Source organism: Lepidothrix coronata, unplaced genomic scaffold (assembly GCF_001604755.1).
Source record: "Lepidothrix coronata isolate B3197 unplaced genomic scaffold, Lepidothrix_coronata-1.0 Scaffold2, whole genome shotgun sequence".
Classification (NCBI taxonomy): Eukaryota; Metazoa; Chordata; class Aves; order Passeriformes; family Pipridae; genus Lepidothrix; species Lepidothrix coronata.
Genome location: NW_016690182.1, coordinates 11,831,262 through 11,847,508, shown reverse-complemented (window position 1 = coordinate 11,847,508; position 16,247 = coordinate 11,831,262). Strand labels below are relative to the sequence as shown.

The 16,247-nt window shown below is 44.4% G+C and overlaps 1 long non-coding RNA gene across 3 annotated transcripts; it reads right to left on the bottom strand.

Annotated features, from left to right (window-relative positions):
* Window positions 1–37: 37 nt before the first annotated feature.
* LOC108498699 lies at window positions 38–15,956 on the bottom strand. 3 transcript variants are annotated; one of them, XR_001875273.1, is made up of 5 exons: window positions 15,840–15,956; window positions 15,368–15,459; window positions 11,869–11,906; window positions 9,292–9,382; window positions 38–283 (listed from the first exon to the last, which is right to left on the bottom strand). It is a non-coding gene; the product is annotated as an uncharacterized LOC108498699 (long non-coding RNA). The 3 variants fall into 3 exon arrangements; XR_001875274.1 differs by lacking the exon at window positions 9,292–9,382; XR_001875270.1 differs by lacking the exon at window positions 38–283 and having other exon boundaries at window positions 8,344–9,382.
* Between the last annotated feature and the right edge of the window lie 291 nt (window positions 15,957–16,247).

Below are 16,247 nucleotides of genomic sequence, written 5' to 3'. Positions count from 1 at the left end.
GGTTTTTTTGAAGGTTTTTGTGCGTGTGTGTATGTGATTTTTTTTTTTTTAAAGTGGAAAATGCCATTTGGAGATTAAACCTGCCTTTAAGTGGATATTTTTAAATGAGAATATCTTCAGTGTTTGAGAAGTGACTGCAGAGACCTTCTCTTTGCAGCCATCTGAGAGAGGTGTTTTTTCTTTCTCTTGCATCTCTGCTGCTCAAACCCTGTTCCAGTTGCAGGGTGGGCAGTGGCTCCAGGCTTTCCTTCTGCTGCCCCTTCTCTGAGTTAATGCATTGGTTCTGCAGGCAAAAAAAAAAAAAAATCGACATTTTTAGTATTCCAGGAGCCAAAGGCTGGCTGCTGGATGGAGGGATTTGCTGTACATCACAGGCAGATGCAAATGCAGTTTTATGCCCTGTGCCCAGAGAAACAACTCCCTGCTGCCCAGGGAAGGGTGAGATACAGGGAGGACATTCTGCTTTTATTTTTTTGCTATTTGTTTTTCAAATCAATGTGCTGAAAGAGTAGAAATACCTTGTGTTTACTGGTCATGGCATGAGAATCTGCTTAAATTTTTAAATGTACTTATTTAGCTGCTTGCTCAGAGGTAGTCCCTTGACTATCAACAGCAAAGAACACACAAGGTTTGGGAGCATTTTTCTGGTGCTTTCTTGTGTTTTCAGGTTGTTGGATGCCCAGGGGAAGGAAGTGAGAGGGGTTTGGATGCTTTGTAGTGGGACAGGTAAAGATCTCTGCTCAAGGAGCTCAGGTAGGGCAGCAGGGGAGAACACAGTGGTTTCCCTGGAATAGCCAAAAGCAGCTCTTAAAAGAAGATGAGCTATGCAATCTTGAACCCATCATTTCCATAAAAATACAACCTTTAATATAATTATAAGAATAATTAAAAGTGTGTGAGCATCACAGGGTGCAGTGCTTCCCTGACCCCCTCCAGGGCCGCACCCCACGGTGCCCATCGCAGGGAAATGTGGATCCTCTCAGCACAGCTTCCCTGTTTTCCTCAGCCTGCCCAGCAGCCACGTTATCTGTGATTCCATGTGCCCTCCCAATGCTGTGTGTGCTGCCTTTTAGGCCAAACCCTTGGTTAGGGAGAATCTGCAGAGCGTCACGGCCTCATTGATTTAATTGATTGGGATCGTCGGGCTCTGCCCAGCACCTCATCCCCTCTCCCAGGCAATGGTAATCAGAGCAAAAGATAACACAGCCTGCTCCAGTTGCAGCAGGGATGAAAAGATTTCTTCCCTAGGACTCCAAAGTGCCTTTGGAAAAGAAGAAATTCTGCCTGTGCTTTCTGTCTCTAGCCCAGGGTTTGCCAGCGGGTGCCCAGCGCAGCCTCTGAAGGTCCCTCTGGACCAGCTCATCTGCAGTGCTGCAAGGAGGCTGCTGGAGTTCCAGGAGGTACAGCCAGGCTGCCACAGGCTTGGAATTTCATCCCCCAGACTTTATTATTTTTATCCAGACACACTGTGGAAAATCACAGCTGGGTCTCAGCGACCGAAATTAGCAGCAAAGACATAAAACCTCGTGGTGAGGGGATTTCGTTCCTTACTTGAACAAAACTTGAGCGTCTCCCAGTGTGCAATGATGACATTATCCATTACAAATGGATATCCATGATAAATGGACCCATAAAATTAGGGGAAAGCAGGGCTGCTGCAGCAAACCTTACTAATTTCACATATTCAATATATAGTCATCCTAAATAATCCCCCCTCCTGAAGCAGCTCTCCAGCCCAGAGCCACCAACCTCTCGGAGCTGTTTGACCAAAGGGTCGGTGTTTCCACCCCAATAATGAACAATATACAGGCAGGTTTGGTCTTCTAAAATCAATTCAGAATAAAGAATCTTCTCCTGATCCCTCCTTGCTGAGGTGTCCTAGTTTGTGCCGGAAATAAAGCCTTATCTTGGAGCTGCCTAATGGTGCTTTGTCTGCTTGGCTTGGGCACAGCCAGGAGGGCACAGATAGACTCACCTCAAGCTTTTGTGAGTAAATACGCAAGGAATTTTCCATGGGATCATCCGGTCATGGAATCATAAAGGTTGGAAAAACCTTCTGAGATCGAGGACAACGATCCCCCAGCACTGCAAGGCCACCACTAACCCATGTCCCCACCTGCCACGTCCACACAGCTGTTAAATCCCTCCAGGGATGGGGACTCCACCACTTCCCCAGGCACAGTCTGTTCCTCTACACATCCTTTAAACCCCTCCAGGAATGCTGACTCCACAACTTCCCCAGGCAGTTTGTTCCAGTGCTTCTTCCTTTGTCTTTTAGACACAACCAAAGCAGGGCTGGGGATGGTTGAGGGCAATTTGGCCACTGCCTTCCCGTGGGTGTATAAAGGATGGGGAGCCCTCAGGATGGAGAGTTTGGGAACAGCCTCAGCAGGAACAGATCTTGTGCCTTTCTTTGCCTGAATGCGCTTCTGCCCTAAATTAAATGCAAAAGTAAAACTCAGGGCAAAAGCTGAATCACTGGCTTAATTTAGCAGTGAAATCATGAGTGAGGCACTACAGTACCTGCTGAAGGGTGCAGTGATTTCTAATTATGGATTACACAGCTAATCAGTACCAATCAACATTTTATGATCTTGACTTAATATTTAATATAATGTTAATTATAATTGCTTTTGCCACAAACTGTGTCAAATACGAGGCGTGATTTCCCCTCCCGGTGTCCCTGGAGGCGCCGGGTGGGCTCTGGGATGGGGCAGCTGGAGGAGGGACCTTCCCTGCCCAAAATCCCACCCAGCAGCACAGACCCACCTCCCTGCTCATCCTCCTGCCTTGAGTTGTGATGCTAATTAAGTGGTGGTGAGTCTCAGTGTTATTAGAATGGAGTTTTTTATCTCACACAAGTACCTTCCAGCTACAAACAGGGGAAGTTCATTTAATTAAAAATAATTTTAGTGTAAGTTCATGTGAACACAGTTCAATTACTCTGAAATACGTTTAATATTTTTTTTTCCCTTTTCTTCTTTCAAAGTCTAACAAGAGGCTACAGAAAAACAAAACCCAAAACAACAATAACAGATAATCAAGATGATTCTTTCTGGTAATTTCTGTGGTTTTAGATTCTCACATTTCCCTGCTCTGATTTCCACCCCTTTGCCCCCAAAACACTGGGTGTGACACTGGGAAGCTCTGGCATCACAGAAGCTGGAAGGTTTTGGACAATCAAAACATCACATTTTAAAGCATCATCACTATTTTCTCTTTCCTTCTCTCCTTCCATTGTTTCAGCTCTTTGCTCACAGGGCTGAGTGAATCAGTTGAAGTGAATAATTCCTCTAGTGCATTTCACCTCTTTTTTTCACTGCACAATTTCCTTTGATGGATTCATTATTCCCAATTATTTGCTGAATAGCTTTAGTAAATAATTCTCTGGCTGGAGACGGGTGGTGAGTGTCTTGCTGGAATGATTTAATGGCCAAAATTTAAGCTCTGCTGGGGAAGTACAACTGCTCACAGGAGTTGTGATGGTGTTTTTCCCTGTTCATGGGAGGCTCATGGAGGGGGGACCAGGCTCTGGACTGGCAGCAAACTCAGGCAGATGCTCCTCTATGGTTTATTTTCAGGCTTTTTCTGGTAGTTTGAGGCTTAGAAACTTCTTTCAGGACTCGTTTTCAGGGCAGGATGCAGGGCTGGGTGCTGGCAGCACCTTCTCTGCTCAGGAGTGTCCCTGGTAGTGCCACAGTGGCCAAAATGTCACTACAAGGAGGAGCAGAAATGTGTAACAAGGGCAAAGTCACATTTACAGCATCATTCCTGGGATTATTTATTGAGCATCCTCAGGGTTTCTGTCCTTAAGTGCCTTTCCAAAGTCTTTTTGCCAGCTCCAACAGTGTCTATGCATGACAGTTCCAAAGTCCTCAGCTCTGCTGTGCACACACCACTTAGGACCATCCTCACAGGCCTGGTAAGCTTTGATTTGATTTTAACTTTATTTAGGAAAAAAAAAAAACAAACTAAAAAAGTAAACCCAAAGCAAATCCAGAAAGTTTAAGGACATAAATAACACTCGTGCAATTTTTTAATGTTCTGAATACTCTGTATAAGTACCAGCATGACTTTGGTGGCCCAGGCACCTAATTTAACCTGCACATTCCCAAAATGCATTTCCAGCTGGGCTTGGGCTCTGGTCCCCCTTCTCAGCTTGTCCTGGAGTCTCCCCCGGGGCTTAGTTGGGATCTCCTCTTGCAATTAATAATTTATCAACTTCTGTTTAAAAAAAACAAACGTATTCCATTCATGTTTTGGCTTTTCCAGTGCCAGTGGAGCTACAGTCCAGTGTCGGCAGCTGGAGCTGCTGGTTTTGTCCCTCCAGCACTTACCAGGGGCTGCTCAGAGAAAGGAAGGAGTCCTGGGAGTTAACAGGAATGGGGGCAAAAGGGACACAAAGCACAGGAGCCATTTTTGGGCTGAAGATTCCATAAATCAGCTGTTGGGATGTTCCATCCAAAGCCCCTGAGCTTCACCTCCTGATGAGGTTAAACTCTGACCAAGTAAAGCAGTTCTTGAAAGTCTTCGTGGATTCTTTATGGTGTAAAAGCACACAAAAGAAAATCTATCTTAAAAAAATGAAATAAAATAAAATCAAGAAAACAAGTGACCCCCACCCCGGGCTGGTTCCTGCAGGGACAGACCCTCCTCAGGCAGCAGCTGCAGCCTCAATGGATCTGGTGGGGCAAATCCTTCCCCTCCATCCACCCCAAAGCCTTTCACAGGGGTCTGACCTCCCTGATTTGGGAAGACAAAGCTCCAGATAGAAGACAAGGTCCTTACAGAAAACAGCAAAGCCCATTGACTTTCAAATGCAATCTTGGGGTTTTTTCCTCTATAACTCTGCTGTGTTGCATCTTGTTTACTTTCTCTCAGCACCCATTAAGTTAATATTACCATAAAGGAAATTAATTCCACCCCCCCCCACACACATGGAAACACCTCCCATCAGGGCAACTTAACATCACTCACGTGGGGATGGAAAGTAATTATCCCACCATAATACCTCTGGTGCCACTCCATCAGGGACTGATAGGTAAAGTCCTTCCATCCATTAAAGATCTTGTAACCTCTCATTACATATGTAGTTACATATGAAGTCCTATTCTCAGAAAAGGTTAATTAAAACCTGTGATTCCTGTATGAGCTGAACTGGGGGGGGGGGAGGTCAGGTAGGAATTTCTCCCTTGCACAGCCCCTCTCTCTTTACTTAAACATGAATTAACTTCCCAGAAGGACTCAGAAGGCCAACCCGACCTCTCCTATGGAAAGGAGGCATTTATCAACCTCAATCTGTCTGCCTGTACAGCAGAGACTGAAAATACCTGTGGAAAACCCTGTTCAAGACCTGGAGCCCACCCTGGTGACCTGCAGGGACATGTCATGCACTCCTATGGGTAATAATTCCTAAAATTGCCTGGGCAATTTAGGGGGAGAGGATCTTCTCTCCCTCAAGGAATGTAAAGTAAGAATACCCCAATTTGGCCATCGCTGCTCACTGCAGGGGAGTTGGACGAGATGACCTTTAAGAAGTCCCTTCCAACTCAAACTATTCCATGGCTCTGTGTTCCCAGACCGAGTTTTTAAAAGCAGATGGAGTGGTTGTCCCAGCACCCACCATTCCCACCCCCAGGAAGAGACACACTGGGCAGTGAGAGCTGGGGGAAGGGAATTTGTCTGAGCACCTTCAAGGGGTTCACCTCTTTGCTGAAATTAGGCAATTAGCAGAGAGGGCTAATGAACCTCAGAGTGTTTTAACACCTCCTCCCTCAAATAGCACTGCTGTGGGGAAGGTGGACTCCTAAACCACCCAGAACTAATACATGGAAGCTGTTCCAGTGGGAAGTTCCCTATTTCCCACCTATTTACTTAAGCAGGGGGAGGTTATAACAAACACGAGGCTCCTCAGAAATGTCTCCACAGGCCCCCGTGTGTGCATTTAATGGAAAATAGAGGCGTTGGAGGAGACCACCAAGCTCCAAGCCCGGATTTTGCCACTTCCCTGCGTGCTGGTGGTGAGGAATGTGCAGGGCCCGTGATAAAGGCGGCGGTACCGGAGAACCATCAGCGCTACCTAAAAGCAAATGGAACTGGCATAAATAATTGTGCTGTAGAAAGGCTTTCTGTTGCACCTTGCCTATCACTGACAATTTACATATCTTAGGAAAACCTTTGTCAGCTTCTGTCATTTCTGCACTATTATGTGCCTTTCTGGATAATTACCAGTTAATGTGAAAAAGCAGATGGAAAAAACCTTGAAATTTCTGATAGAGAATCCTCAAACCTCTCCCCTTATCTGTGCACAGCAGCTTCCTGATTTCAAAAGAAGTTTGAAAACCTTTGTTAAAAATGTCCCTGATTCCCAGTTTGAATGAACCAAATGACATTCAGCTAAAATTATTCAGCTTTTTCCACAATTAAATTCCATTATCGTGAACTGCCAAAGTAAAATGGAAGGTCTCTTAACTAATGTGTCGGTTGTTTGCTTGTATTTTCGTGGTGTGTATTGTATAAAGCTGTGTGAAGTAGAAGGAGGATAAACAATAACTGTAATTTTGCATCAATGAGTGGGGCATTTTTAGACCCTTCATTATGGGAACACACTGGGGTTGGTGGGTTTTCTCTCTTCTTTTTTTCCCCCTCTTTTTTTTTTGTGTGTGTGTGTGTGTTATTTTATTTATTCCTTTTCCCTCAAAAGCTCACTGAGACTGATTGGATATTTCACCAAACTTGAGGGGCAGTGTCAATTCGGTTTTTAGCACCAGGAGTGATTTCTTTACACATACCATGAGAGCTCAGGACTGAGCACACCCACTTCTCCTCTCCCTCTAATGAGGAGGCAGCACAGCAGCACATAGGGGGAATAATTCCATTTAAAAATACCATTCCCACAAGCAGGGGAATTGTCCTCATGTTGTCTCAGTTGGTTTTTCCCTTGTTCTTCTGGAAGACTTAAAATTAAGCTGCCCATGAGAAAGGCAGCAGTTAATCACAGAATCCTGAAGTGGTTTGGGTTGGAAGGGACCTTAAATATCATCTCATTCCACCTCCTGCCATGAGCAGGGACACCTTCCACTAGACCAGGTTGCTCCCAGCCTGGTTTGCTTGTGTGCAGGATGGAATAAAGCAAAAATAACCTCTAAAGCGGCTGAACCTGCCATGCTGCCCATCTTTGAAGCCCATAGGGAAGTTATTTCTGTGAGCTTCCAGTCAAAAAAAAAGGAGGGAACTTTCTGACCACTGATGACAGGGATTTATGCTGGAATTTTCTGTGCAAAATGCTTTTAACATGTTGGTGGGCTCAGGTTGAATTTTACCCTGCGAAGCCAAGCCTCACCCAAGGTCTGTAGGTAACATCCCCCTGCAGGTGCACTTTGCAGTCAGAGAATTATCCTTTCATTTGGCCAAGACCCTTTAAATCATCAGTTCTACTCAACAGGATTTTTCTGAGCACTGAAGGCTTCTGGCATTCACAACCCCTGTGGGCAAATGCTGAGCCATCCCTGCCCTGGAGCTCAAAACCAGCTGGAGGACGAGGACAAGGCTTGGGAATGGACAGAGGAGAGCCAGGAGAAAACCTGGCACTGCAATGGCACTGGGCAGGGGGACAGAAGTGGGACAGTGAAGAGCCATAGGGACACTCGTGTTTCTGCTGGGACACCTGGCCTCCCACACACCAGGAACACCCTGGAGCACAGGCAGGTCTGCAGTCACACCAATCCCACTGCAGAGGAGTCACTCCTTTGACATCAGGTAAAAAAACCTCACCTAAGTAATCCAATGCCAAGCCCATTTCTCTTCAGTTGCTTAAACACGCCCTGAAGTCCATTTAAAAAAATGAAACGAAACAAAAAGCTGGCTCCATGTTGGGTGATCTAGACAAAAACTGTCCTCAGAACAACGTGATACCAGTGGATACCTCGTGGCTACTCCCTGGAGTCAGAGACTGGCTCAGTGGGAGCTGTGAGTGTGCCACAGCAGAGAAAAAGAGAACTCCTTTATACAGAGAATGAAAGCAAAGATGTGTTGCTGAGGATCAGTATAAAGGGAGCTAAAGCACCTCAGTATCATGGTGTTGTATCAGAAAGCTCCACAGACAAAGGCCACACAGCTCTGTGGTTGCCCTGCTGGTCTGTGTTGATGGTGCCTCTCCTCCTGCCTGGCATTTACCATCTCCAGCCCATGGAATGACATTTCAGATCCCGATTAAAATCATTGTCTTTCATGGCAGAGAAAGTTTGTTCTTCAAAGTAAAGAAGATAAAAAAAAAAATGCTGTTGCAAACAGTGCTGAAAACCAGATGAATAAAAACAACCAAAAAAGGTTTTAATTCCATTATTTTCAATTAGCTCTTTAATTTGATTTAAGTCACTTGCACTTGTTGCTTGTTTTACATCTCTTATTGTCCAGCATTTTATTTCACACATCTAACAGTATTAAATCAAACTGTTTTCTAGTCTTTGCCTTCTTTTGAAGCCTCTTGAAAGTCTAAAGCAGACTTAAAAAAACAGATATTAAAAACGAACTTTCATCTCTCTGCAGGTTATTTGTAATCAGACCTTTCTCATCAAGGGCTCTTTTCATATGTGTTTGGGATCTGGGAATTATTAAAACTGCCAATCCATCTTGTTAAAAACACTGCCCAGGCTTCAGTGTTTTTAAAACTTCAGTTCATGTTTGAATTCATCAGCTGGCATTGGAGAGTTGGTGCTCCTGCTTGTAGATACTTACATGTAGTAACGATTCAGTAAATCATCACAGGGTCATACTGGAGACTCCTGTTTATTCACACTTGGTTCTGAGTGGTTGGTGGCTCACACTGAGGACTGGGATATAAAATAATTTATTATGACAGGGACATTATTCCTTCCCCATTGCCTTCAATATCATCAGATTTTACCAAAACGATCCCAGAAGTATTGAAATACTCCAAGCTTTCCCCACGTTGACACATCAGTACTGGAAGGCAGAGTGAGGAAAAACTGGTGACGAGCTGTCCCTGGGCAAGTGCAGTGGGTGGAAAATGTTAATTCGCCTTCCTTAGAAAATCACCATTGGGACTCACATCTTGCAAATAAGAAGGTTTTCAGTGGGGTCTTAAAATTGAAAAGATGCAGCTTTGAGTGTGATTATCTGCCAAGAGGTGGGAGCACATCGTGGACCCCGCTGTGCTGCCCTGCTGGGATCTGGCCGGGAAGCCGGGAAGGTCTGGAGAAGGTCGGGCACGAAGTCTCACTTTGATGGAAACATCCAAAATTTCCACTTTGCCCCCGAGGTTCAGCTCACCTGGAGCAGGCAGAGGAGGTGCTTTTTTCCCCCTGTGTGTCCCTCAGGAGGAGGTTCCCACTCAGGGTGGGTGGACATCCCGTGGCAGCTCCTGAACAAAGGAGAAGCCTTTCAAAGCAGAGCCATCTTTATCTCAAAGGCAGCATTCCCTCTTTGATCTCCCGATGAATCAGGCTGGCTTTGTGCTCCTCAATGCCTCCTTAAATAGCACCTCTCTCCAAATAGGAAGAGCCTGAATAGATGCAAGACTTGGGTGTTTAAAGAAACCCTTTTTTCTTCCTAAAGCAAAACTGGGTGGTGGGGAAGAAACCCTCACGTGCCACCTCCAAACCAACCCCTGTAATTCTCCCAGACCACGCAATTAAAATTTTCCAGGTGTTTTTTCCGTGATGGGAGGAACTGTTTACATCCATCAGAGGACTGGGAGACTCCAGTGATCTCTCAGTGGGTTCACCAAAGCGAATTCCACCACAAGCAACATGCCAACATTACCTTCTTCCAAGACATCAGGGTCCTGATTAAAACTGTGGCCTGTTGTTTGATGAACCAGGAATCCACACAGCCTGTGGTTTTCCTTCCTTCCTTCCTTCTCTTTCCCTGTGTTTATATGTCATATTCAGTAAAGTCTCTTTTATTGAACATCTGTTTGGTACAGAGAAAGCTTATCCAAACTCGGCAGGAAAGCACCTTTCCTCCAAAATAAATTAAAACAATGTATGTGCCTCCGGCCAATAGATCATTGGATGGGAGTCATGAATGTACATTTGTGGATATTTGATGGGAAGTTCATCATTTAAATGATGAAAATACAGTACTTCAACATATGGATCATTCCGAGCTCCTCTCTTTCCTTTCCAGTTGAAGAATCATTGTGCATTTAGAGGAATTAGACAAAATTAAGAATTTAAACTGGGCTGGTAGCAAAAGCTATTATCAAAGAGTGGAAATGCAAAAGCAAGATGCAGGGATGGAATCTGACTTTGAGGTATAGGTGGATTAAACTGGTTTAGTTTTAGGTGGTGGAAACAATGAGCAAAACATGTGATAAATGAGCAAAGAGGGAATTAAAAAGTGAATTGAAAAACTGAAATAGAAATTAAAGCACACAGAACCCCTCTGCAACGATGCTAGTGACCAAATAAAGTTTGGAACTTAACATTTTGTGTATTTCCTTCTGTTTTATTCTGATTATCAAGGTGGGTTCAAGTGGCCTCCCTGGTGCTCTGCAGTGGACTTTTGCCATGGCTCTAGAATGATTTTTTTCCCCCTTTTCATACAATATCTATGATAATTTCCATAATGAGAGATGTTTTCTGCTCTGCAGAGTTGTGCTGGCAGGGGAGTCCTCCCCCTGCTCTCAAAGCATATCCTAATTCCTGAGGCAATCGAGCAGCAGCAAACTCTGAGCACAATTATCAGGAAAGAAAGACAAGTATGTTGAACTCCAAAAAGTGCCTTGAAGTAGCAAGGGTTTCAAGATCATGCTGCTGTTTGATTGCCAGTTATTAAGACACCTTTTGGTGCCTGACAGTGTGAGAAAGATCTGCCACTCCACATCTGACCAGTTCATACCCCTGTCATCATCGTGGTGTTGACACACCAAACATACACTGCAATATGAGTTTTAAAGCAGACTAAACTAAAATTGCCCCAAAACTAAAACTTACTTTCTGGCCTGAATTTTCTTCTGCCCAGACATCAAATCCAGACTGACTGAAACTATTCAATAAAACACGTTTTCTTCTCAGAATCGGTTCCCCAAAATTTCTCACAACTCCCCCCTCCCCCCGTAACCTAAGAGATTCCTGAACTACATTTTGCAGCTGTTTTTAAAATAGAAATTATTGTCTTGTGTTTCTTTAGTGAACTTTGGCCGTTAAAGAAGCAAGATCATGTCTAGTAAGGATAAATATATGCTTGTATATGTAAGTATAAGTTCAAATGCTGCCATGAAAAGAGAGGTAAGGTTTCAATGGGTTGATAAACCCACAGGAATGGAGCTGCTAATGACAAAAACTAGTATCAGAAATAGAAGTGGAAAGGAGATGCTGTATTGCATTTCTCTCCTTCATGTGCTCTAATTTCTAAAGGACAATATGCCAAGTAAGATTTTTGCTCTTTTTACACGAGTACTTCAGCCCAGTTCCCCTCTCCATGGGTTTCCCTCCCAGCCCACCCAAGGGTGCCCATAGGTGTGGGAAGATGAACTGGGGGTGCCCAGCACCTCCATCCTGCTCCCAGCTGGAGGTCTGAATGATTCCTATTCTGTTTTTGCAGTAAAACAAGAGCTTCTACTGCCAAAGTAGTGCAATCTCAGGCCATGTTTCATTTGTGTTTGTCCCTGGGACTGTGGAAAGCTGCCTCTGGGGTGGTTTTTCCATAGGATTTGTTGTCAGAGGCTTACAGAGATACTACCAGTCTTTGAAAGAAGACCTTGCCTGATAGTCCTCTGGGCTGTGATCACCTGCCAGAGAGCAATCTCACCTCTGAGGGGCAGACACTTACCAACCTATTATGTCCTAATTAAGTTTGGCCATGTTTACGCTGCTTGATGATGATGCATAAAGATTAATTTACCTTTCCAGCCTGTTGCCAGAATGTACTGCCATAGTACCCTGTTCAAAACAGAAACAGCAATAAAGTCTCCAATTAATTTATATCCTCTTAATTCTATCAGAATCCATCATTTTATGTGCCTTTAATTTATTGGTGTATCATCTATCGAGGTGGCAGCAGTTCTTACAAGTCATTCTATAAATGGTTTTAAACACTGTGATAGAATCTTCTGTGGAGAAACAAGCCACGAGAACACCTTATTTAGTTTGCCAAATTAAGGAGGCCAAAGGAAGCCTTTTAATTGCTTCTGACTAAAAAAAAAAATCCTGCAGAGCCACAGCTAAAAACGTTCCTCTGACTGTCATTGGAGTTTAGAATTAAACAAGGCTGAGCTCTTCAGTGTGACCCTGATGAAATTAAGTGCAATCAGGATGAAGACAGAAACACCATTATACAGGTTGAGCTTTACACTTTGATTTTCTCGAAATATTGATTAGAGATCTGAATATGAATTAATGATCTTGGCTCTGTTTCAGCAGAAGATTGAAACTCACAACAAGCTTTTGAGCACGTTCGTTTTCTCCTCGGTTTTAGAGGGTTTGGAGTTTGCAGGTTGTGCTCAGGTCGTGGCCAAAAAGGCAATGGAAGAAGCACCATTCCAGCTGATTCCTTCAAAAAGTTCACCTTGATGCAAAGACACTGCTGGGAACATGTTATTTGTGGGGGAGTTCTGTGAATAATTACAGAAACTGCTCCTGACAGAGGCTGTCCCTTCCTCCCATGGGGTCTTGAGCTCTTCTTGGTTTGGTCTGGGACATCTCATCAAGGTCTAGCAGGGCTTAGTTTGGGAGCTCTGGGAGCCAGGGAAGGATGAAGGCTGAGGACCTTTTTTACCACCCCAGGAGCAGGATTTGTCTAAAATTGTCTGAGGCACCTCCAAAATTCCTTGGGATAAAGGGGCACTGCCAATTCCACTACCCCATCCCATGTACCTAAGTGACAGTGATGGACATACCCAGGAGCCATGGTCACCACAGCTTCAGAGGGTTTAAAACAAAAAAAATCCTTAGAAAAAGGAGCATCATTAGCTCATAAATTTTGTTTCTCAGTGCTCATTCCCTTCCCCCGTGACAGCACCTGTGCTTCCTCCTCCTGTGACTTCCTACACGTCACTCAAGGCTGGCTTTACTTATTTTTAGTGAGTTGCTCCCTACAACTGCCCCCTTTCTTGCCCAGTGATGCCAGCAGGACATTTCAGAGCAGCTCAGGTCACTTAACAGGAAAACACCCAAACAAGCAGCCCGTGTTTCCACACACATTATCCCTGGTGCTTTATGGGGTTGCAGCAGCAGCACATGGACAATAAACCTTCTGACCAGATGGCACAGGTTTTATGAGCTGGTGCCACTGAGCTCCTGGTGGGCTCAGGTGCACCTTCCCAGGACCAGTGGCTCTGGAGAGCCTCAGGCATTATTTATCCCACCCAGTCCATCATCATCCCATCATTTATCCAACACTGCAAGCTGGAAACCATAAAAGACTCGTCCTTTTACCCAATCCTTGCTCTTTTTTTCCCCAATAAGGCAAAGTCTCGGCTGGCCACGGAGTGTGAGAAGCCATCCAGAGCTTTGGGGCCAGAGGATGGAAACCTGCCTGAATCCACAGCTCCCAGAGCATCGCTGGATAAATATTGGTGGGATCCTCCCAGAGCTTCTCTGCTCCTACGAGGGGGTGGGCATGTGATGGCCCCTCCCTGCACAGGGATTATAACTGGGACCTGTCATTAAATAATGAACAGGCCAATGGAGGGAATGTAAGATACCATCCATGGTATGCACAGTGGGTAATAAATCCAAGGGGAAACAGTAAATCTCCAAGGAGTTACAGAAATCCAGATAGATACCCTGGTGGAGGTGCATTTATTGTGGAGCACTACAAGGTTTTCCTCTTATCTCTAATTTTATAGATCTGTGCAGCTGCAGCAGTCCTTGGATAGGGCACATATTTGAAAATACTATAAATTTCACCTCCTGTTTATTTCAGATTCATTGGCACTCTCTGTCTTTACTATCTCCTGGTATTTTATGCGTCAGTAGTTGGAGAAAAAATGCTTTGTTTGCACTAGATGTAATATGAAAACTCTCTCTGACATTTAAACTTTAGTATCAGTTTGCCTACAGTGTTAATATCACTGAAACTGCTTATATGGATTAAATTGCCTCCAGTATATAATGCCAAAATATGAACACAGCACATTTACTGATTCAAGCCCTTGAAAGAATTATTACCATTAAAATATTTAAGGTCACCTTTACAAATGCAATAAATCAGGAGGATGTCAAACAGAGAGAGTTTAAAGCTCTCAGTCTGGAGTAGCCCACTGGGAAAATGATGGTTGATTTATTGTGATGGGGGGGAAAGGGGTTTGGGGACAACCTTGGGGCTCACAGCCTTTTTGGGGACAACCTTGGGACTCACACCCCTCTGGGTGTGGAGGACCAGGGGGACACCACTGCCCTACAGGGTGGTTCTCACCCAGACTCTCACGTTGTTGCACAAATTCTCAGCCCAGTCCCAGCAGCTCTGAAGGTCTCACAGGAGGAAAGAGCAGCAAAAGCTCATTTTTGTCATTAAAGGCAGAGGCAGCAGCTCGTGTGCCCTCGGGAGGCAGAACTGATGAGTAAGAAGATGCCATTTCCATGCAGTCACTTTTTTTTGCACAGAACAGCCTATTCATGCTACGGGTCCAGTTCTGCAAAAACCCTTATTGAGGTCAACATAATTTACTGATAATTGAAGTCAGAGGGAAGTTTTGCTTCAGTGAGAACCAGCAAATCAAGCCTATCAGACAATTCTTAAAAAAAAAAAAAAGTCATCCTTCATTATGCTTTCATCTTAAATATTAGGATTCAGCGAATTTCCCCAGAACAACCACTGTGTAAAACTTTAATCTTTGGAGAATGGATTGGGACTGTAATTGCAAAGCCCAACATCCTCCTCCTGCACCACATTCCCTCTCTGAAAGTCAGCATTTACTAGCACGTTTGAAATGGGGGATAAATTTGCATGTGCTTATTGCTCACCCTTTTATTTGTTTCCAGGTGACTGTTTCTAATATTTAGCACAACACCCTTATCTGCAGTAGCCCATCCTAATTTACAGCATGAGGAGATGGACTAATGCTCATCATCATTGCCTGAGGCAAAGTAGTGAGCTTAAAAATACACCTTTCTTTTTAAATTCCACACAAACAATTAAATGTAATAATTGATCAATGCCTCCTCTATAAAAAACTTGCCAACATGAGTGAATGGGAGGTGTGTCAGAGCTTTCTAAACCAGTGGTCAGTGCTTATTTAACCAGAGATGTTATTACAGGAGGACTTATTATAGCCACAGGAATTCAGAGGAATTTTTGAGAGGCCTTGTAACTTAAATTAAATGGGTTCCCTCCATTATTGCCAGTAAAATGATCTTAAAATTCATATTTTTGGGGTGAGGTGGGAGAATGAGCAACCCACCTTTACTGCATTGGGAATTTCTCTCCAACTTTAGAGACTGTTCCCTGTCTGATGGAGGCAACAGGTCCAAATCCCAGCACCAGGTCACAGATCTGAGGGGAAAAAGCACAGGAAGACAGAGAAAATCAAGCTCAAATGGGATGGTTTTTCCAAAGGGTCTTTCAGAGGAAGATGAGTTTTTGGGCTGTCTATTAGGAGACACCTGAGTTACTAGCTATTAAAATGCTCTTCAGTGAAGGTGATCTGGCTTTTCCTCCCAGACTTGGGGGCTTTGTTAAAGTACAGGATTTGTTTTCTGCCTGCTCAAAGAGACTGATTTGGGGAGCACTGGGCACAGCCCATTCCCACGACCAGACATTCAGGCTGCACCCAGGGGAATCCAGCAACAACACTTGTGTCCTGCCTTCCATTTTTCTCATAGAAGGAGATGGAATTTCCCAAAAAATACTGTTAACCCTGAAGAAACTCTTACCACAGGCAGAGAAGGAGCAGCTCCTGAGCCTTAGCAGAGGCTTTGCAGCAGGAAGGGAAGATGGGCCTGCCCATCCCTGGCCTTTGGACTGCTCAATCCTCAGATTTAACAGTTGACTAACACCTCTGATAATTGAGCATGTTAATATTTTGCAAGAGAGACTGACAAGCAGATTGTTGTCAAACCCAGGAGCCGTCAGGCTGCGGATATTGGAGTTGGCAGAGCCCAGTAATTTACGGCTTTCTCCTTCAGCTTCTCATCATTTACTTCCCAGCCACCGAAGGGAAACCTGCAGCCAAAGGAAAATTGATGGACTCATCATGCAGACATGACACTCCTGAAGCCTCCAATTGCTATTTTATACACATGGTGTGAAGAGGAATGATCAATGGGGACCTGGAAACTCCT